Genomic DNA, 24,264 nt, shown 5'->3' on the forward strand with positions numbered 1-24,264 from the left:
ATGAGATTTTGTCAGACTCCCTGCCTTTACCACCGCTGCAGTTTGTCAGCACAACAACTTGGGAAACCCGGACGCCACTCTGTCGCCCAAAACAGCTTTCCAGGAAAAAATAAACCTGAGTAACTATTGCCAGGTACATGTCAATGGGACTGTCTTTCAGCTGTTGACAGCTTAACTCTGAGTCAGGACATTTACACATTCTGAGGAAGTGAACCTCATTCATTATTTCAATGGCTGCATTTGACAGTGGATAGCAGCCTAAACTTCAGTTTTCCAAGAAGGCATAGCCTTTGTTATTAACTTTCTGGAAAAACTTATAATCAAGGGAGCTGAGGAGTTATTTAAAAAGAAAAAAAAAAAAAAGCAAAAAACGTTTTGTTCAGTTAAGTTGTGTTGTTGTTTGTTTGTTTTTTCCTGGAGAAAGACCATCCACACAACCTGTCCCATTTTCAACTACGTTAAAGCCTGAGGCTCTCATTCTCCAAGGCCTGCTCATGCTAAGAGGCTGCTGAGCTGCAAGGGATGCACTGCTGGGCTCAAGGCAGACAGATCTGTGTACATGTGTATGCTAATAGCCAAAAGCTAATCTGCTCACAATATCTGCAATATGTAATCATGGCATCAGAAAAAGAGTAAGTCTTTTGAAACGTAGAGACTGAAAATGATTTATGATTTTCTTCTTCCCCTTACCCGTGGGAATATGATCAGCTGGACTATAGCTAGAGCACTATGTTCTTCTCAAACATCAAATATACAAAAACTGAAAATGCCGAAAGCAGGCCTTCCCCTTCCAAGCAAACACCAATCTGCCTGCAGTGCACAAGACTTTCCGCAGTCAGATAATTTACTGCCAGCAGCACTCAGCCCTTTTCATTCAGTCCTGTGGACCTATGTATAGAGCTGTTCTATCCACTAACTCAGTAGGTATCAGGGAGGTTTAGCTGGTGAAAGAGACTTGGTGCTACTCTGCCACATCAGGGAGAAGATGTTTCTTCTGGGCACAGTGCCTCAGGTGTCCTTCATATGACTTCCATGTAAGCTATTTCATACATGTTAGAAAAAATATTTTCACAATTACCGTTTCTCTGTCTTCACATCAAGAACACAGAATAATTACTGCTGTGTGGGTAACACAATTAAATAGAAACATATTTTTATTACTGGAGAAGATTTAAATAGGCTCACTTGATTGCCTTCTGCAGCATTAATCACCTGCATGATAAAACAAGCCAGGTTATCACTGAACTGCTACTAAGATCTGGCAAGGAGAAGTGCGTCTCAATTTGCATACTACTCACTGACAGTTGAGGTCCTGCATTTTTCCCTATAAATGTAACTTCTGTTTATCAGTTCCAATTAGGAATAAATTGATAAATTGATGAATAATATAATAAATGCAATAAATTTATTTGCTAATGTTGCATGCTGTCTAAACTCTGACAGTACCATTTCTGATTTGTAATAGCAAAATGTGTTCTATATATTCTTGAATTTTTGTTTATATTTTGAATTTTTACTACTATGTAAAACATAGTAAATGCAAAAGATTTCCTTACCTAGAAATATGATAACAAACATTTGAATCTTTTTCCTATGTATAGCATTTAGACATGTAATAAAATGCATGTCACATGGTTAGTAATCAGCTTTTGTTAAGACTTCCTTTTCAGCTTTTGTTAATATGAATTTATTAATACATTATTTCCTTTTCTTGGTATGAATTGTTGCCAAAGTACATTGCACTGCATAATATATACTGAAAATCACAGCACTTAAAGGCCTAATTTGGAAATCTAAGTAGCAAGTAGTTAGACTTTCTATATGAAGTAGATTTCATTTAAAAAGGTGAAGACTGAAACATATTGAGAATTCTTTAAATAAGTATTGCATAGTAATATTAAGTTTATATAAATCAAGACTGGGCCTAAAGACACATTTAGAGAAGCAGAGAGCCTAAAGCAAGAAATTATCTTTAAATGATAAATCTAGGTTTTCTTTGCTTATGCACAGACTGAGAAAGAATGAAGAGTAGTTTCTAGAGAATACCTGGTCCCAGTCCTGCTCACAGCTCATCCTCTCTCTTGCCAGAGCTAACAGCATTCCAGCAAAGCTACTCCTCTCCACAGCTGCCCAGAATTTGGCTTTCTCTGTATCCCAGCCTTCCCTTCCACAGATTAGCATGTGTAAGCCTGTTATTTTTACATTTTAAAGTGTTCTCAGGAATTTCTTAACACTAGCTAAATAACAGCAGTTAAAATGTGTTCTCAGTGAGTGTTGATATTTTCTAAGTATAAACAGTTGTTCCTATTATACATAGGAAAGGAAGCCCTTGTTGCCAAACATACAGCCTTATGTCAATAAATTCAGTCTCACCCCCATTCCAAATTCATCCCCAAGTCAGTTCTGCTAATGCTGGTTTACAATCTCTAGACTGTTCTGGAAGCTGTTCACTGCATACTTGATCTAAGCAGAGTCTTATATAGAATATGGGATCCTTTAGTGACTAAACAGATCACTGAGATATAGCACTTGAGGAGGCTTATCTACATTATCCTTGCAGTGCATTTAACAAGACACACCCTAGTAAAATTCTGACCCCACCACTGTTAAAAGCAAATGAGAAGTAGAGACAGACTGTCAGTACAGTTCAGAAGAAGCAAGAGCTTAGGAGTGTCTTTAATGCCTCACCTCCAGATCCACATCCCAGCTTAGCACACTGACTGAGTTGATGAATGTCCCTGTGTTATCAATTGCTCTGTAGCAGCATCCTCAAATCTTTTTGGGTAGCCTACTCTCCATAAAGAGAAACAAAACTGGAAGTTTATGTTTACTGGAAGTAGGCTGTTATTTAGTACAAGTAATTTTAGTCAAAAGTCATTTAACCTCAGAGAAAAGACGTATAGTACATTTCAAATGTGTATAGAAAAATGATACAGTACAATTTGATGCCCATAATATGTAGGAGGTCTGTAAAATAAAGAGATCTCCATGTGTACTGGCAGTAGCAGAATACTGGTCTGAATGAAAAGGCATCTCACTGTTAGCAAACCACCATCTAATTTTCTTAAATAGTCATTAAGGTGCCCTTTTAATTTCTCCTCCAATTATTAGGGCACAGGCATACCACATGATCTCACCGAGGATGGTTTGTCTGTCTGTAGGCAGATAAAAAAGGAGAACGTGGCTGACAAAGCCACATATGTGGTCTTTGTAGGATTGCTCTGGTTGGCACTTAAAGACTTTGGAAGGCAATTAACATTGTCCTTGGAAGACCTTCCAGGCAGAGATTTGTCTGTAGCAGTATCACAAAGCTCAGAGGTTATGCTCAAAATGTTGGTTTGTTGAGATTTTTATGCATTTCCAGAAAAAAAAGTATGTGCTAGCGGAAAGCACACAGAAATAAGCCAAACTTGGCCATTAACGTGTGTATTCAGTTGTCCTAGCTTTCTGAAGGGAGCTGAGGGTTCTTCCTGAAGTAAGAACCTTGTACTGGGTCACTGGACAAACACTTCACTTTGTTTGCAATGCTGGCATCTACCAACTGTTGCTTTTCTCTCAAACTCAACACAATGTGTAGCTTAAAGAATTAATTCCAAGGGCTTGCTTTGTTTGTATCTTAACAACCATTTATCATTGGAGTGAATGATGGTGAATCTTTAGAACGGAAAAGAGTGTGAGCTTTCACAATGTTCTCACAACATTAAAATACCATTCCTACAGTTGCCAATAGCTTTTGCAAAAAAAGACTGTGAACTTAACATGAACCTGAATTAATCCACTGATGAGAGCAGATGGAAATCTCCTTACTATTACCACCCCAGAAGATTAAAGCGTGGAACTGGTGTTGTGGTGACTGTGGTGCTTACAAAAAATACCACTTACGTCAAAGTTATTAAATATTTCTAGACTCTTCATCAACTATTTAAAGCATTGTTATTTATTTTATGTACTATTTCAGTGGCAAATTGTCTGTTGAGGCATCTATCCCTTTTTTGTGTCAGTGTTATCCACCGCAGATCAGAACATGTTTCTATCAAAGGGCTCCATAATCCATTCCTACAGAAAACCACGCATCAAGTTCGCAGGATGAAGTTCTGATAGATGAAGCACTCACTTATATGATGACAAGTAGAAATGGCTATATAACATGAAATATCCTTTAAGCAAGTGAGTAGTCCAATCCATTTTAAACACAGTTCTTAATGGGGAGGATGAGAGGCATCTGAAACGTAAGCAGCTGAATAATCCAATCCCTGTTGTGCTGGCAATACACATATTGAAACACATCATTTTAAATTTCTCAGAGGCCAACAAAACCAACTTTCTATACTATTTATGCCAATCAGACCAAGCTAGCTTGCAGGGCAGCCTCAAAAACTCCTCTGCTGATATCAGTAGTGTTTGGTTTTGGCCTCTTATACAATTTAACACCAACAAACAATAGAGTAAAAGTGAGTTTAGCATCAAATTTATTCTTGATTGGAAAACATACACAACAATTGCAGCACAAGAAAAAAATGTGCCTGAGAGGTACTCCATAGAGAGGATGTGGTCACAAGGGCTCTCTTGAGCAAGAACACTGTGCTCCCCAGCTTTACAAGCTGTTTTGGCACATGCGCTGACAACTCATGCTGAAACACAGCCCCTGCCTTCTGAGATCATTCTCTTCCACCAGGCCAAAGCCCAGAGCCTACCAGGGCATAGTTCAGGATCCTGCAACACAGGAAAGCAAACCTGCTATTTTGCAGCACAAACCATTTCTCCATTTCAGTGAAACTCCTACATTACCACAACATAATGTACACCTTTCTCTTTTAAGTCCTGAAACTTAATTTTGCCCTACTTTGATATGTCGCCCTACTTTGATATGTCACCCTTCTCTCCACATTACTGGGATGCCCAGGATCTGCAGCATACTTCATTGTAGGGATTCCACCCTGTTCACACACATCCTTCCACCAGCAAAGCTTCAGTGTCACAATGAGGGGCACAGACCCCCTGCTGCACAGAGCTCTTGTTATCAAGAGATTGTTAAAAAACACAGCACAGTTGCAAGGACCTATCCCTGAATGTAAATATGTTTCAAATTAAAGTAAGACTAGAAATGACTGCAACATAAAGAATGCTCTGCTGACTGGAAAATCTGGTAAACTCATGTTTTTTCCAGATATATCTATCGCATCGTATTTTTAAACGACTGGTTTTCATGTTTTTCAGCCACATAGTCTCCAATTTGTGTTCCTGGCTGTAAGTGTAATAGGATTTTTTTTAAAGTCTTCAGCTTCAGGCATTTTTTTCTCCTTCTCTTCCTTACATTTCCCTCACTAGTATTAGAATAACTAAACTTCCTTAGCACTGTCTGCTACTTTTTAATCTTGATTTCATAACTTCCGATACCCTGGATTTGGTTTTTCTTAGAGAGAGCCTTAGAAAAATTATGTGTAAATACGACAATGATGACGGGGGTTTCACATCTCTGTATTTATGCCTTGTATATACTCTCGGCTCCCGACCTGCTTGCTTGCCACCGTGATTGATTGGCTGTGTACTGAGGGATGTTTATAATAGCGGGCAGGTACAGTATTCGAACACGGACGCCAACACCCGAGGGCACTGAGCGGAGCGCTGCCGCTGCGTTCTTGCGGCTCCGAGGCCGCTTCGCCAGCACGGATCCCGAGATGCGTCGGTGGGGAGGGAAGTTCTCCGTTTCTCCATCCCGACAAAAGGAACCAGCCCAGAGCAGACAGTGGTCAGCGGCGGGGGTGAGGGAGAAGATCAGAAAAAACAACAACAGACAAAGTATGGCAGTATTTTATTTATTGTAAAGCCTCTGACCGAGGCGAGCTCCGCCCCGCCGGCTCCACCTGCCCGGGCACGGGGCCGGGAGGAGCTGCGCCGCCACCCCGGGGCTCCTCCACATGGGTCCCATTAGCGTCATTTACTCTTGGCAGAAGGGGGGGGGGGGTGAAATTAAAGAGATTAGAATGAAAATAATTAAATGAGCTTCCTATTAGCAGACCGGGCTTCTTGCAATAGAGAAAGGGGACTAGCAGTTACTGCGGAAGCATTTGGGATTATTATTTGTTTTATTTTTCGAAAGGTTTATTTTTAAAGGATAGGAAACAAAGGAGAAGGGGGGGAAAGAAAAAAGAAAAAAAAAAAAAAAAATCAACTTTGCAACTGTCACCGTTTTGCAAGCGCCAGGTTACCGCTTTGTCGTAATGTGACCACACTGTTTCCGATGGGTTTTCCAACACTTGATCGTTTGTAACGTCTCAGCGTCGAATCAGGAAAGCAAAATAAAAATAAAAAACGTTGTGATGCTTTAGGTTCTTTTAAAACGTTATTCTAGAGCGGGAAAAGTGGAGGTATCTATTTTCTTGCGGCAGTGAGAAGCGAAATAGCCGCGTTTTACCATTTGGAATAACGCCATAACCTTGACGAAGGGGTTTAAACATGCTTTAGTCCGACGGAGCGGTGCCCGTCTCACCATGCTCTTCTCTTTTTCAAGGTCAGCTCTGAGCAAGCGGCAGCTCCTCTCGTACACATCGCGCAGCGCACACTGCACTGCGGTGGCAGACACGGAGCTAATCCAATCCTTACCTCAATTTTCAGCGTTTTCTTTCGCATCGATAAAAATAGAACTGCTTGGAACCGTGTCCACGGTAACAATGAACTAGCGGCAAGCGCTTTGCCTCTGCTGCTTTCTTCTTGAAAGGAACGTTCGCATTAAGCTGTGATAACGCCAAGGGGCCCGCTTCGAGAAGTTCTGTTCTCAGCAGCACACAGAAGGGAGAAAGAAAGGGGAAAAAAAGGAAGAAAACAAGCACGGAGGACGGAAGGAAGGGAGCCGCCGTTTGTGGCAGCCCCGGCCTCGCTCCGCTCGTTGGCACCGTGACCCCAACCCAACCCTTGCAGCTGAATAGCGCTCGGCAAAGTGGCAGCTTCCAGCCGTCATGCCTCTGCTACCCGAAGGCACAGCTCCAGAGCGGGAAATTCCATTTCCTCGTTAAAATCTCGTCGGAAGAACTCAGGGTTCTGCGCTTCTGTATAAGACGGGCGTGCGAACACCGCCGCAAAATCAGTGCGGCTTTGGGCGTGCTCTATGCGCCTGCTTTGGCTCAAAGGGTCCTTCTGAAGCTGAAAATTTGCCCTGGGGTGCTGTTATTTCTCAAATCTTTCAGGGTGAAATTAACGTACAGACGTTTCTTTGATACGGTGGGGAGGGAAAAATCTCGCGTGTTGTCAGAAGTTAATTTTCAGCTACTTGAGGAGCTCTTGACTTTAAATATTTCTCTTTCCTCTGTAAAAGTTACTAGCTTGCTTTCAGAGGTCATTCGGCGGGCCGAAGCCCCCATGCCAGCATTCAGCAACGAGCGCGGCCCCGTCCAGTAGCGGGTGCTGGGACCCTGCCCCCCTCCCTTCGTGCCAAACACTTGCCTTTCTCATTACCCATAAAACGTTTACAGCCTCTCTGCCGAAGGCGTTTGTTGGGAACGCGCCTTTACGCGTGGTGCCGCTGCGGCATTCCGCCTAACGCCTGTCTTCCTGATCCTATTACCGGCCGTGTTTCGCTGCTTACGGGCAGTAAAAGTACAGCTGAAGAAACGGGCAGGGTGCCGAGCAGGTGCCCGCTCATGCATTAATAATAACTGTTCTGAACCGCTCTTCAAGGAAAATAGCGAATCCGCCTGTTCCTCCCCCTCCCCCCGCACTTCGAGCCCCTTCCGTTCCACCACCCCGCAGGATGGAGGGGATGGGGAGCAGCGCCCGCTAGAAGAAGCGCTTCGCGTCTCCTCCGGCTGTGGGACTTGCACGCAGCTCCGCGCCCTTTAGCAAACACCGAGGGGAAGTGGGAAAAAAAATGCTATTGACCGAAAAGGGTGTACCTTTGGTGGCCGGGAGCGATGCTGCTGTTCTCCCTTATTTCGGGACTGATGCACTCGGGGATCCCGGGCTCCTCCGGTAAGGCGCCTCAGTCACCAACAACGGCACGAGGTTGGGTGTAAGGCACAGCAGCCTGCACGCACACACATGTTTTTGGCTGCTGGGGGAGGCCCGCAACCCACTGATGCCAGGCAGCTTCCCTCCGCCCCTGAGCGCCCTCATCGCATCTCAAACCCCAGACCGCGGGGAAACCCTCGCCTTCTAACAATTCCGTTCCTTCCTTCCTTCCTCTTTTTTTTTTTTTTTCCCCTGCCTTTCCTGAGGGCTGTACTGCAGCCGGGCTCGTCCTGCCCCCGACTCGCTGCCAAGCAGCCGCCCACCCCCAACCGAGGTTCCCCGGCCGCCCATCAGTGCGGTGTCCCGGGGGGTCAGGAAGGAGAGACCTGGGAGGCACCCTGAGAGCTACGGCCCGGCCAAGCAGGGGGGTCTCACTCAGTCGGCCCCCGCAGGACACGGTGCGCCCCGACAGCTCGCCCTAATCCGGCCCCACAGCACCGCAGAGAGCCGCCGGCCCGCTTTAAGAGCCGGGCGGGACGGAGTCCTCCTGACACGGGCGTTTGATTTAAAGACGTCTCCTGAGAAACACAAATAAATAACTTCTCGAGGAGAAAAGGAACCCGAGACCAAAGCTGACAGGGGCTGCAAACGCTAAAGATGTGTATGGACGGGAGAAAGAGCAAAAGTAAATAAATCTTGGTTACCTAATTGAAAGGCAGAAGCGAGCCTTTTGTGTACACAGCATTTCAGGGAGAAGAAAACCAGAGCTCGGGGGACGCGAGGAGCGCGGCGCCCGCCCGGGGCTGCTCTGTGCCGTCGGGGAGGCTCCTCCGGCGGCGGGAGGTTGACCCCCGTTAGCTGAGGGCGGCCTCCCTCACCCCCTGAAAAAGGAGTAAAAAAAGAGCTATAGGAAGAGCAGAGGAACTTCCCTGGCTTCTGGGTTATTTTCCTGGGAGAGTACAGAGGGGCACTTCTCCCCCAAAACAAGAGCAAAGTGACATGCGGGGAAGCTGGAAAGGTATGAAGGTTCCCGAAATCGGTTATAGCTTTATCGTCCGGAGGCGTCTCCGAAGCCGTCTATTTCTGAGCAAGTACGGTAAGGGATCGACAACGAATGTCTAGAGAGGACTGCTCGGTGTCTCTTGTAATCACCGGCAAGTTCTTCTCCCTGTCTGTGCAATCACGCCCAGCACCTCCCCAAACGTGCAGGCTGACACGTACCACAACCCTTTGTGCTGGTACTGTGAAGCAACGCCATGCCAGTGCGACGAACTCAGCATCGTGCACTCCGGTGTGAGAAAGTGGTACTGGGGGATGCCCTAAACACATTCTTCCTTTAACCCTCACAGTAACTAATAACAACTGCAATTAACAGCTTCAATTTAATAGTGCGCAGTATTCTCCTCTCCCTACTGTTTTGCTGAGCCAATTGGATGAGAACTTCCCGATGAGCTCCGAGTAACCCCTCTCCAGGACGTCAAGGACAGCTTCTCCCACCAGCCGCGAACCCATTAGCAGCAATCCCACCCTGTCACGTCAGCCACCTTATGGACATTGATTCCAGCAGCACTTGCAGCAAAGCCAGCAGGCTGCTGCCTTCATAAGCAGAGCGCTCAGATCGGTTCAGCTATCTCTGTTACAGACAAAATCAGTCTGTTAAGATTGAATTGATGTGCAGATCTCCATACCTCTAACAACAAAGAGTGTTTATTCTGATACCTCTCCTGTCGACATCTATACATTGTGGCTGCAAGTCAGAAGTGCCTTTGGAATCGTGGCGTAATATTCTTGATATGCAGGTTACCAGGAACTGAGATGTTGAAAAGAACCTCTTCAGTGTCATTAACACCATTTGGTGTAGTGCACTCCTAAAACATAGTGTAATTCTGGAAGAGCTGTCACTTTCTTCTTTGGTCATGACTTCATGACATCTCAGATTTCCAACTGCAGAAAACAATGTTTTGGAAAAGCAGTTTCGATATATGAATACAGAACTAATTAGAATTTTTTAAAAAGTTTAATCTTATTAACTTTTAATAAGATGTAACCGTTTGCAAGGTATGGAAGAGGAGCTACTACAAGCTGTGTGGTTCAAAAATCTCAAAACAAACCAAAATCTTGGCACCTAAATTCTCAGATTCTTCCTTTTTTAAAAGATAGCTGTTACCAAAAATGGAACACAAATAGGCTGGTGAGCACAGTCCTGTCACACTAGACCATGAGGGAAGGTGCAGGGACATAAGCTGTTCTGCATGCAGCACAGCTACTCCACTTGTCCAAACTGAGCACCCTGCCCAGCACTGCTGAACTCAGCTGTGAATTACCACATTCTGTTGCTTGGGCAGCGCTTCTTAGTTTGGCAACCTTGCAAATGTGAATGAAAAAGAATGAAAAGGCAGTAACACAGAGACAATTGCACAGCTGTATGTTGAGCTTTAGTGTATTTATCATCCTCCCTAAAGGGCAGCTCAATGTACACAAATTCGGGAATCTACCTTTGAAGATGAGATGGCGTTTGCACAAAACAGAACACAGCTGAAATGGAGTTGCTTTTGAATAACATGTAAAATAACATGTTTTATTTGTGTGTGGCTTTTATTATTATTATTACTGTTATTATTAAGACAGTAAAGTGAACAGTGCCTTAGAGCCAAAAATTAGCTACTTCACTGTTACGAATTCATAAACACTGTTACATTTATGCTGCATTTTGAAGAGCATTAGATTTCAGCTCCATCTGACTTAAAAGCAATATATATGAGTTACACGAACTCTCCCAAAGAATTGTCGGTGTGCCAAATCTCACCCTTGAATTAGATTTATTGCTCAGTGCTTTCTATCCTGTTACAGAATCCAAAACTCAGCCATAGTTCAAAGTATTCAGCCATTCTGGCAAACCTGAATTTGGCTCTTTTCTGTCCTACAATAGATGGCATTTTACCCTCACTACCAGAAGGCATTGGCATGGAAGTGATGACAAGAAGGAAAAACTGCAGAGCTTTTCTACTTCTGCAAAGAAGTATGGCAGTGCACTGTGTTGGTAGAGATGCTCCAGAACGCATACAGCAGTTAGGTTAGAACTTTTTTCCTCTCCCTGAAGTCAGAAAACATTGCTCTGATGTGGCATCTAGATACTCAAGCACTGAATCCTTGGTTAACTACATAAGAATATTCAAAGCTATTAAATATTGCGTGACTTCTTTTTGGCTGCTAAAACCTGTCTGTGGGGACAAATCCCAAAAGCCATAACTGTGGGTAAAGCACAATAAAAGCTTTAGGATTTATGAGGTAAAGTTTTGGTCTCCAATATTTAATTGGACTTACAATTTTTTTTTTCTTTATTGCTTCAATTTCATAACTGTGTAGTTTGGGGACCTTAAAGTTCCACCTTGAACTGGGCTCTGTTTAAGCATGATGAAACCCTGAGCCCACATGGGACTGAGAAAATATAAATAATAACAATAAGCATATCATTGGTTTTATTTATTTATTTATTTTAGGAAAAAACATATTTTCAGTAGATAAAAGAAAAGTAAGAAATGGATTCAAAGAGTTACCTTTCCATGGGCATTGGAATATTCCACAGAGTATTTTGGCTTGTCAGTCATAAAAAATGAGGCACTTTTGTCCACTCCTGCGCAAGCTAAGTGAAACAGGGGATAGGTGGGGCTAAGGGCACACCTCTACCTCTGTGTTTCTGATGTGTTTGGATCACTTCGCTGAATCGCTGTGCTGGACCATTTATCCTGTCCACCATCTCACTGCCAGCCCCAGGCAAAGTCCCAGCTGGTGCAAGGCCCAGGAGTCCTGCTGGGAAAAAAACCCGGTGGTAACCTGCATGTTGAATGTGTGATGGAGCTGCAAACTGGGCTCACTGTGGGGCTGTGCGAGGGCTCAGGCAGTGCTGACAGCAGATGGGGAAAGGATTGTGGACAGACGTTTGGAAAGGAAAGGCCGTGTGCCAGATGGCAACCAACCAGCAGGGCCTGGTGCTGAACAAAAGCCCTGGGGGTTGGGGGGGGAGGGAAAGAAGAAGAAAAAAACCCTAAGCAGGGAAGTGGTCTTATGGGGGCAATGCAGATTTCATTGTGAGGTATTAAAAAAAATAATAATCCACACTGGCCGTTGTTTTTCCACAGGGCAACGTTTTGTCAGAGACCTGTAGCAAAAACATTGCAAAAACCTATCTTACTTATTTGTAAGTCAGAAAGCCATGGAGGAAATAAAAAGTTTTCTTCAAGGAGATTTTGATGTGTTGTTTATCCTGCTCTGTCATTTTTCTTGTCTCTCTTCATAACCCCTATGCAACCCAGAAACAGCCAGTAAAAAAGAGAGAACCTCTGCTTGTTTAATTACTTCCTGAAAATTTGATAACTACCACTTCAACCTCATTGGATAATCTACTTTTAAATTGCCTAGTCTTTCAAAGACAGTATAATTATTTGAGCACGCTTACTTCCCTAGCTATACATCATGCCTATCAAAATTAAATGTTTCCGACATACCACTGCAGCGTTTTAACATTTCACTCCTGTAAAATACCTTTAACAGTATATTGACCCTATACTTCCTTTTTAACAAATTTTCATACCTCAAGCAATGAAGCACTGCCAGAAGATGGATCTTTAGTCTCTGACTGGGGAATTGAGTAATTTAAGGAATGATAAAGAGACTCGTAAGATGCAAAATGTGGCTGCAATGTGATGTTTAAGATTTTTTTCCTTTATTTCAGCTTGAAGAGACTATTTCATTAATAGAACCAATTTTTGAACAAAGTTATTTAAGCAGGAATCATCTCATGAGTTTGCAGGTTTGTTATGCATTTACCCAGAATGTGCATTTTTTTCAAAGGAATTTTGTGAAGATTTTATTTCAAAATGAGAAAAGCATTTATTAAAACCAAAGAAGAAATGATACAGTGTATTCATTCAACAGACCCATATTTTAACTGGAAAAATGGTGAGTTTTTGAAATATTATTTTCCTGTGTTCCATAGGATTATTCCTACTTCTATATCACCATCAGGAAAAAAAAAAAAAAAAAAAAGAATCCTAAAGAACAGGTATTGATAAATCAATGAACTATGCATTGAGTGTGTGTTCAGGGTGCAACCACTGCAACAGAAGTGTGTTTTTCAAGGCTGAAAGGCTCCCCCCTCCCTGTACTAGGATTTATTCAGTAAAGAAAGGGGAGGTTAGGAGTGGCTCCAAATACAGATTTTAGAGCACTTAGCACTTCTGAGCATTCCTCTCTCAAGTTGTGCTAAATTTGAGTTTTGGTGGTGTTTAGCTGCCCTTTTCTTTTTTACTGAGTCACATCAGTAAGCCACACTTTCAGAAGAGACAGAGGTTTTATTTGCAGAAATGCATGCAGAATGTAGAGGCAAATCCTTTTGGTGTATGTACTGCACGTGTGTGTGTGCATGCAAGCCAGAAGACTGTCTACATGTGCAGGTCAATCCAGCATGAGCAAAACCAAAAGCAAACGACGTAAAGAAACGGCACGTAAAAAAAGGGGAAAAGAAAGAAGCCCCCCTTTGGTTCTAAATCATCACAAAGACTGCAATATCCTGTTATCTATTGTAGTAACATCATATACAAAATAAAGAAACAAATGTTGCCCTTCTGTGAAGGGAGATAATAAAAGATTGATTAATTAAAAAGAAAAAACAGAGGAGGTCAGAAATATGTTGTCTTAAAAGTTATGCTAAAGAAAAACCCAGACAGACTTAACTTCTAAGCAGCTTGAATTTCTTCAGCCTAGCTGTTACTGATGGAGCGAACAGCATAGATGTGAGATGACGGACAAACAAGAGAGATTGGATGTCTGGTTCCAACAAACCTATTCCTAAAACCTATTGACCTAGTGGAGAAGAATTTCGTATGCTGATCTTCATGTGTTTTTTCCTACCACAGACCTTAAAAAGACAGAAATAAGAGACTAAAAAGCACATATGTAATAAGTGCTTGGGGAGCTGATAAATGTGTTTCGCCCTAAAGATTGCTCATCATGTATTGGCACAGGTTTAAAATATCCATCCGGAGTGCCTCTTTGGTTCTGTTATTATGGTTAGATAATGGTAATTAGGTAGATGTTAGGAAGGTAAATGTGTCAAATCATAACATTCAATGATGAGAAAATAACTACACTAGTGCAGGCATGACAGTTCTTAATTTCATATAAAAGAATTTGAAAGTTATCTACCTTTTTCTAAAATTTGAGTCATCATTCACTAATAAATTGATTTTTATTCTCATTCATACCCTAAACATGCTTCAAAATTTGTGAAATATTCAAAATGGCAAATTTTGCTGGAATTTACAAAGCTTTTGCAAAAGTAACAGATGAAATAATAAATAATATTAATAAATGAATCTTCAACCCTTACCCACAGTAAGAACAACGCAACATTGTATAGCAAAGTGAAGACTGATACAGGAGATCATTTAGAGACAATCCATAGAACTCCCAGGAATAAGCTTCAACACAGGACTGTTTGCCAGATCTAGAAGGGCTCTCAGTTATCAACAGTGCATATTCTTAGAGAGTGTATGTGTTAATGCTGCTGAAGAAAAGAATTAAGTGCCAATAGTTGGACTCTCAGTATCTCATATAGCCCCCTACAGAAGTCTGGCCAGCAATTCCCACTAGTAGCAAGTGTTCTGTGCTTCCCAAACTTGCAGTACTCACCTAGCTGCCCAAAGTAAGGAAATTGCTTAGGCAGAAGGTGTTAGGAGTTAAAGGAAAGTAATAACCTTCCATATCCTGATACCTGCATCCATGTTTCCAGCATACTTGGTCTGCTAGCGTGCATACCTTATGCCATTATAGCATAATGGCAGTTTTACTTGTACCGAGTATTAAATGACACACACAGCTTCACTCCACATCCGAGCTTTTTGTTTTTGTTTTCTCAGTGGCTTAGACAGAGTGCATATGTAGAATAACCAAAGTTATTATGAAAGAAGGAACAGATCGTTGTTTATTTGTAGTTCGTTCATTTTGATTAATCATTGGTGGATTTGGAAAATTTCTGTAATGAACTAAACAAAAATGCTTCTGTTCAAAAGAGCATTCCCCAGCAGTTCTCACCGAGTATCCCATGCTTGCTTAATATTTAAGGTCAGAATAGTCACAGTAGAATTAAATCACTGTTCTGAACTGAGCTATGCTCACACAGTGATTTATCAAAGCGGATTAGATCTTAAAAATCAATCATTCTAAATGAAAGAATTCCAGCTGACGCCCCACATGGAATTAATATCTAATTAAGGATAACAGTCTCAAAGGGAGAAAGAACATTTTTCTGTAACTCACGCACATGTATCTCTTCCCAACTTTTCTTCAATTGTATAGAAACTCTTGCAGTAGCTGCCATAATAACTCTACCCTTTAGTTTTAGCCTCAGTTATCAAATTCATGCTACGTTGTATGCCTGCATAAAATATTAACTAATGACTCCTAAAAACCTTAAAGAAAGACTTGTACTTAAAACAGTTTCTGAATAGAAGTTTGACCTAGACTTTTTATAACAGCATTTTAAATCTTAAAGGGAAGCATTCTAAGAAATACTTTAAGGAGAACTTATCTTGATAGGTGATCACAGTATTTATAATAATAACAAAACCTACATTTACTTTCCTTCTCCTGATTTTGTATGCTCTTGAGTTCGAATTTTATTTCATAATCCCCACATTCCTCTAATGGCGTTTTGCAGAGCTGCTCCGTGACAGCCATCATACAAATAGTTTTCTGGGTTTGAAATTTGTCTGGGTTACGTGCATACTCCTTGGGGCAAGGCCCAGGGGAAATACTCACCGTGGTGAGATCTGTTTCCCAATTGATTATGATGGAGCTGGCATTTTGTAAAACAAATACATTTGTGAGGACCATGATGTTCCTGTACAGGTAGCATGCTATGAAAATAGAAACAAGTCAGCTACTGTAGTCAGACAAGTACTTCCTTATTCTTAGAAAAATAAAGGAAAATAAGTTTTAAGTAAAAATAATACGCTATTTTTAATAATGGATGATTTTATAACAATCTGCAATTAAAAAAAAGGTTGTCTGGGCCAGAGATTCCTTTCCTCCTCAAGGGATTTCTTTTTACTTGTTTATTTTTGACTTTGAAGAAGGGAAAGAATTATTTCTTTAAACAACTGGCTGCAGATTAAAATTAACACTGTACGTTTCAATTATTATCAATTCATCAATGAATCAAGAGAGCTGGTATCTTATTTTAATTAAAATAGTTCCATCAGATAACCTAAGCCTCTAAAGCCATATATTTGATTTTAATTAAAAAAAATTCTGGTTGCGATCATTGTTCAGAATTAATATACCAAATAAAATATGGGAAGAAAAGAGGTAAGGGGAGGTTATATAGTGTTACCTGATAAAAGGAGACAGTAATATTTAAAATGAGGTAAGTGTTACACCGATTTATGATGTATTTTATCTTCTGGAGAAACCCTAGTTTATCGTAGTGTCGTTTAGTTTGAAACGTCAGCTGTATATCTTTCTGCTTTCGAATGTTACTCTAGGTTGAAAGGAAAAAGTTTGCAGTGATGTGATGTATAAGCAGATCAAAAGCTTGGCATTTTTTTCTGGGATAATTCACTTTTATATTGAAGTATTTTTGTTGTCATATATATAAATATTATAAATATCTTACAAATATTTTGAAAGAATATTAATTAATAACACTTAACAATTCCCTCATCTTTATAGCCCCATACAAACATTTACTAATCAGAAAGAATGAAAAAATGTTCCTCTTGTTTCAGTTCCCACTCTAATTATCATGTAAACATCCTAAACCCTAACCTACTAGCACTAGAATTTCTATTTTTTCTTTGTTTTGAAAACAAATCAGAATATCTTCATTCATAGCCTGCTTTTCTTTCTATCTGTAACATATTTGCATCAAGAGTTTTGCCAGTATAGAAGGGATTTAATTTGTAAGAAAACAGAAGAGCTCGAGTGGTGGACTTACAAATAAATATAAATTTAATGCCCAGATAGTGCCATACTGGTAATGGATTTATTTTCAATATATACTGCCATCAGTTGCAAATCAGACTCCACCTCCATTGTGTATGTTTAAAAGTCTTTTAAGTTATTCTTGTTCTCAAAAATGAAAGTATAAAAAGTTCCCTTGGCCCCAATACCAAAACACCAAGGTGAAATAAGTCAGCCTCTAAATTGCTCACCTCATCTCATCATTTAAAAGTGATGTACCAGCCAAGAGCCAAACTTATGTCACCGCTTGCCAAGGGAGCAGGACAAATTGAGGTGGTGCTTTTCTCCGGCTGTATGATACCAAGGATGGTAGAAAGCATTCTTGGTTTTTTTTTTTTTTCCCCCCTAAAATTACAAGACATAGAAGATGCAAGATCTCGTGTGACTGAAAAGAGAAGAAATGCTGTTCATCTGCAGGTCAACAGGATTTCATTTCTCTCAAGGTAGCAGCTCCTACCTCCTGCTGATTTCCTAATACTGGAGAAGCAATGACCTGTCACTTGTCAGGGATGGCCACCTAACAGTGCTGGGATTCTAACCCTTAGGGTGGGTGAATGTTAAAAAATTTACCATTCAAAATCACATCACAGCCATGGATGGCTTAGTCCAAATGCTTGAAGACATTTATCTCTCCGATTTCATCATGCACATGTATATCCAATGCAGAATATATTTCTAACTTCCTTTTCTTAGATATAGTGGTATATACACACCTCAAAGAAATTAGCTGAAGGAAAAAATGTTAGTCTTCATTTGTACTCACAGTGGGTTGTTTTGCTCTGTGTGAACTAACGCCAGCTGCCCCAAGCACCATTGTTTATTTCCATTTACAGCAATTTGTAGGATAATGTATAGCTGTACTATAAGGATTATGGTTGCTTGCCACTGCTGTCAGCACACATTATTAAAGGAGCTCAAGCCCTCAAGTCCCATGACCTTCCACTTTTTATCTTTAAAAAAGCAACTCTTGGTCAAGGTTATCATAGATTTATTCACATTGTTTTTCATTTCTGTATCTCTTCACTTGTTCCCAGGGTAAATGGGATAATAATTATTGTAATCTATAAAGCTTTAACGTATTTGCCTCATGAGAGTTCAGTGTCTGGACTCTAGTGTTAACATCTTGGATGTAAGCACCAGAAAAGAAATTACAACTAAACCAGAAGGATTATTTTTAACTATTAGTATCATTATTGTTGTTGTGGAGGTTTTTTTTTTTTGTTTTTTTTTTTTTTTTTTTTGTGCTTGCATGATTATCTTTTTCTCTAAAGCCTAACTTTTTCCAATTAAGGAGAAGAAGACACTTGCATAAATCTTCCAGGGATCTCAGCTCACCATTTAATCTCATTATGGCTGATAAGGAATTAATGACTGTTGTGCACTCATAAGTATCCTGGGGATTGAAATGAGCACAGTTCAGACATTTATGACAGCAGGATCTCATTTATGCATATGTGTTCACTTACATTCTCTTCACATCAGCATGGTGGATCCACCGAGCCCTTCCACATCAGATGTATGACAAAGAAGAGTCTGCTATTGATGGACTGCTTTCGGTTTGGCCCACTGAAGAAAGCAGCTCTTGAAGACATTTTCAGACCTTGTCTTGGCCAGACTCCTAGACACATTGTGACTTTGGAACAAATTTAGAAGTGCCACTTTGAGGCTTTAATTTTTGTCTGCTAGTCTTGAATGGCTTGCAGATAATAATCTGCATCACTTCTGCACATGCATAAACGGATGTATATGCGTGGATGCACACAAAGATGTAGACCACAAAGTCTTAGTTAGGAAATGAAGTGTATGGTTTTCTGACTCCCTTCCACGATTCTGAAAAGGAAAAAAAAAAAAATGCTTTCAAGTCTTCTCAGAATAAGACAGATTTTTGAAAGACCTAAAACAGAGCTATAATCCAGTTCGTGACTGAACTGTCAACGGAACAAAAGCATGAAGGTATCTCGACTCTTTCTTCAGTGGTTTCCTATTAGAGAAGCATCTGTTTGTGTGCTATTTGCTAAGCTTCCATCAAACTAGGAAATACATAGACTTGCAACATACAATATTCACACAACGCTGGCAACAAGTTACACTTCATTAAAAATATTTTATAACTGTTTTGCTTTCTTAATAAGTTTTTGTATGCTAGCACAATTAACCTATCTTTCCCTTTTTATTCCTCTCTCAGAGCAAAACTTTCTGTTTTGCTGAAACTACACGCTAAAGAAAGATAACAAATTCAGAATCAGTGTCTCACTTTTCCTTGTGTCAGTGCTGTACATGCTCTGACTTCACAGTTTTGTAAATCAACAGAGGTATGTAGAAGGGAAGTCTGCAGGAAAACTGATTTTGCCAACAGCAGTAGAGTGCAAGACAAACATTCTGAATTGATCTCTCCTAATTGATCAGGGTCTACAAATTAAAAGGCACAGAACATGCAAGCAGAACTGTCAAAAGACAATTTAGTTACTAGGGGCCAGAATAACTTGTTCCACGCTCTTTGAAAGAAGAGTTTTGTTCTCACTCTATATCATTTTGCCATTGCTTCTTGCATTGGTTTTTAGTATTGATTCATTCATACCCCCCAAAAACCAAGCAAAACATAACCCCCCAGACATTTAGCCTTGTGGTAGCTGTTGGCATCCCCAGCGGTTTATCACCTGTGTTTTACAAATCGTGAATCTAGGGCACAGAAGGACATTCATTTACCACAAACAGAGACATAAAAATAAAACTGCTTTTCAAGACTCCAATAACCAGCTGCCAAGACTGCAGGGACATATCTGTATTTTTTCCAGTCACATACTGCGTCCTCAAAATTTTAGAGCAGAAAAAAAAACCTTCCTTATTCAAACCCATTTTGATTCAAAGAAAGAGAAACTTCGCCTTTGCTTGACATAGTGCCTCCAGGGCAATCTTCAAAATGACCTCGTGTAGGAGCTTACATTCAGAATCCATCATTACAGAGAAAAATCAAAACAATAGAATCTTTCCCACTCTGAACTGATGTGCTGTTCTTCCATGGCGAGTCCTTAGGAAAGACTCACGGATGTGAGCCGATTTGCATCACATAAAACACAAACAACTCAGCCCCTGAATGTGGACACTTGCAAATTAGTTGCAAGAATGAAGTGGCTTAACAGCAATTGAAACATAATTTGTTCAAAGCTTAAAGGCCTTTTTTACGTCTGGCAACAAGGTCACAAAACCTGCTGAAATATCTCGAGGATCAGGTATAGAAAAGATTAAATACTGCATAAATAATACACAGATGCTATGCGCTTTTACAAATATAAGTTACATTCTTTCAGTGAAAATTGTCTTTAATACAGATTTCTTTTCCTTTCCAGTTTCTTTCTGCAGCTTTTGGTATAATATTCTACAGTCTTGCAAAATGATTTTATTACTTACCAGAACAGGAGAAATCTCACCCCCTCTTAACTTGAAGCTGATAAGGAAAAACCTCCCTAATCCTATTTGTCAGTTAAAAACAAAACAGAATAAAACAAAACAAAACATTCTTGCTCACCTCACAGAGTGGCTGAATAAATAAATATGACACAGCAGGTTTAGCGATAAGAAGTCAACGAATTGAGAAAGACCTTGAATGCCGAACTATTCTCATTATCACCAGATCTCAAACAGTTTTGCTAAACAGCTCCAGTTCTTTGGTGAGAGGAACAAGAATGGAAGCTTTACAACAGCATTCAGTGCTTCTTGATAAATAGCAAAAAAAGCTCAGTGGAAATGTTCAACTTCTTTATGATTTAAAAAACAAACCTTTAATGTAGTTTTTGTTTACTGTGTCATAAGTGCAGCGTTGGAAGTTGTTGCCAAATAATCATTGGAACAGGCATCACTAGAGCAGTGTCAGCCAGCCAGCTCTTTGAAAATGATTCAGTTCCTCTAGTCTTATGACTAAAATAATATCCAGTGGCTCCAGCCCGAAGCCTGGTTAATACATCTGTCCAGAACACATAATTACTCAGTCATAACATTCCCCCGGCCACCAGCCAACAAACCAATCAGCATTTCTTTCTAACTCACGAGAATTTTTGCTGTGTCAAACTGTTTGATCTCTAGGTAGTAAAAATGCAAAAAATGAAAGAACATTGCACTGAAAGGTTTTAATTTGATGTAGTTTCTCATGGAAATTAAATGCGAAAAGAAGCATGTTTTTGTTGACTTTGCTAAAGTTAAACTTTTATTCTACTTTAGGAGTTATATTAACATATCTATGTTGCAGCTTTCTTGTTATCTCTTCAGCATCTGACATTCTGAAATCTAATCTCAGTTTCATTAATTGCTTTCACCAGGAAACTCATGTTTATGAGAAAGTGAGGTGACACCAACAAATTTGAAAGGTTTCTGTATTTACGGCTACCAAGGAATATGTTATGTATGCTGTGTGTGGAAATGAATTGAAACGCAGTCTGCATTTGTTCAGACGCACTGCTCACAGTAAACTAAATCTTCATTTGTAAAAGCACACATTTAATTTTCTGAAGCTAAATTTTGAAAATTCAGATCCAGATCACATTCATTCCAGGCACTGGAATCAATAAAGGCTTTATCTTGACTGCTAGGACACAGGATCAAGAATACTGTGTCATTATATTTACATCCTGTATAATATGCCAAAACCACAGCCAGGAAAGCACTTCATACGTATTTCAGAGCAACTCAATATATTCTCTATAAAGATATGGCATTTCTAAAATGACAAAAGAAATTGACATAATTTCTCCAATGAAAAACTGAGGCAACATTCTCAAATATGCAACCTCAAAGAACCCACATCATTTCAGAAAGATCAAAGTATATTTATTGTTCAAGTTCTATAGTTTTATGTAATGTTCTTTTTTTATGGTCTATGTAGATCGACAAACACCTTCAGGTCACGGCCAATGATTAGAATTTATAGATACCATGGAAACACAGATAAAGATCAGTGCACTTCTCTTGTCCACACTGAACACTGGCCACTTGCAAAAAACTTCCCTAATCTCCTCACAAGCCATATAAAGATGACACACCGGCTATGCCTCAACTACAGCAAGGGTGAGAACTCTCAGGTTCCTCCATTCCAAGTGGAAGATTGGAAGGAAAAGCCCTCATATGGACTCCGTATACAAGTTCTGTCTCTGTATGAAAGAGAACATGGAAGGAGGGGAGCTTGGGAAGTTCTCTTTTTCATACAGAGCTAGAATGTAGCTGGAGTCAGATTTCAGACAAACTCAGAAAGTTTCCTGATTTATTATTTGCTGTCTATTCCTTATGACTATTAACTCCTTCAGATTCATCATGTATTCTGTGAAAATGTGGAATTCAAGATAGATAAAATGTATGCATCATGCTCTGAATTTTTAGCCCATTATGATAGTTAAATATCTCAAAGGTCTCTAGATTTGTTCTACAAGTGTTAAAAACAGCATCATTTATTTCAACATTAACAAAGACTTAATGCACTTAGAGAATCTGTGAAAGGACTGAAAAGTAGTTCTCTATAATAATTCATAGGGTGCTAAGGAACTGTTGGGTTCTTATCACACACATTATTTTCAGTTTGAAAGCATCCTTGGATTCCTGAATTTAAGCATTCAAACTATCAGATTTGCTAGTAAAACTAAGTCTTCACTATACTAAGAACAAAATGGCAAAACACTGTTTAACTTGCACCCCTGTAGAAAATACTTAATAAAGATTAAGGTTGATGAACTACATTTGGAAATGCCAGAAGAATATTGCCTGAACCCACGCAACTTTCCTGCAGCCATTGCCTCTTTGTGCAAATGCACATTTATCCAGCTTAATTCAATGATCCCACTTCAGATTTTTAACGGGACTCCTGCCTTATTTTGTGTAATCATAACACTGCCTTTTTTCTGTCTTCTGCTCTCCTTGTATGTTCACACATTACACAGAAGCATATCACCCAAGCCCTGCTTTGAATACATTACAAACTTCATGGTTTTATGCCCACTTCCACTTTTCTCTCACACATGTACTTTAACGGAATGCTTTGCAGATTTATTTTCACATCTTACTAAGAGTCATGAGGTTATGGAAGCTTTTGTTCTGTACAGAAACTAAAAATTGACACTGGGAGCAGCTGTAAGTTTGTGAGACAATCTTGGAGTACATACTATTGTGAAACAAACTTGTAATACATAAAGTCTAAAAAGCAGCACTGGATGATTTCAGAAGTAATCATGAGGACTCAGTTCCTGTGGAAAACTGACCACAAATATTTCAAATTAGTTCATATAAGAAATTATGAATAAAAATAAAATATTTTGCTTTCCTCCTCACATGGGACACACAAACATACACACAAAATATGTAGAAAGGGGCATTTAGAGGCATTATTCACTATGAGCCTAATATTTCCTGTGCTCTTGATGTTTCATCTCTTTTCAGTATCTATGCTACAGCAAAGAACCAGCTTTCTGGCCTCAGATATTGCCTCCCCTCTCCCAGTTTCTTTTTCTTTAGTCTATAGAAAAGGGGAAGGAACATAGCCTCCATAGTCCTGCCACCACCACAATCACCACCACACAAAAAAAAGACATTTTATCTCTAGGGAGGCAAAACTAAGTGCCCAGTCTCTGGACTTGGTTCAACTAGCTTTGAAGATACTCTAATGAATTTAAATAATACCACAAGCTTTAGGACCGAGGCACATGCACAGTTTCTTACTTGAAAATGGCTACAGAATTCTTCCAAGGTATTTTCAGGGCTTGAGTTTTACCTCAAAAATTTTTCCTACAGCCACATGAAATTATTTCAAAGTAGAGTGCTCTAAGCAAAACAGCAAATATTGCAACTCATTTAAGCCACAGAACAGGAACTATCTGAAGGCTACACTCCTGACATTAAGCAAGAGCTGTGTATAAAGACTGTACTTTGGCAAGATCGTGGGAACAGGCAGCTGCTGCATAAGCCACAACATAATTTCCCAAACAGTACATCATCTGAAACTATCAACTCGTTCCAATCTTTAAAGGCACATAAAAGGTGTGAAGTGTATCCATAAAAAGAGCCAATAATATCTGAAAATAAATGTTTAAGTGATAAGCTAGGCTTAAGATACGCTAGGACTGTTAATTTGTTTTAATTTTGAAATGAAAGAGCAGTGTGAGGCTAAACAGAGACTACTACAATGATGAACATTCCCAAACTTGTTCTTCTAAGGGGCTGCTGTGTACACTTGGTTCAGAATGGCCAGGTGGGTTTCTGTTCAGATTTCTTCCCCAGTCTCCCCTGACTTCATTTGAATCATGCATTGTATTCTGCTTAAAT

This window comes from Tympanuchus pallidicinctus, unplaced genomic scaffold, assembly GCF_026119805.1.
Source record: "Tympanuchus pallidicinctus isolate F22 unplaced genomic scaffold, pur_lepc_1.0 scaffold2, whole genome shotgun sequence".
In the NCBI taxonomy this organism is placed as follows: Eukaryota; Metazoa; Chordata; class Aves; order Galliformes; family Phasianidae; genus Tympanuchus; species Tympanuchus pallidicinctus.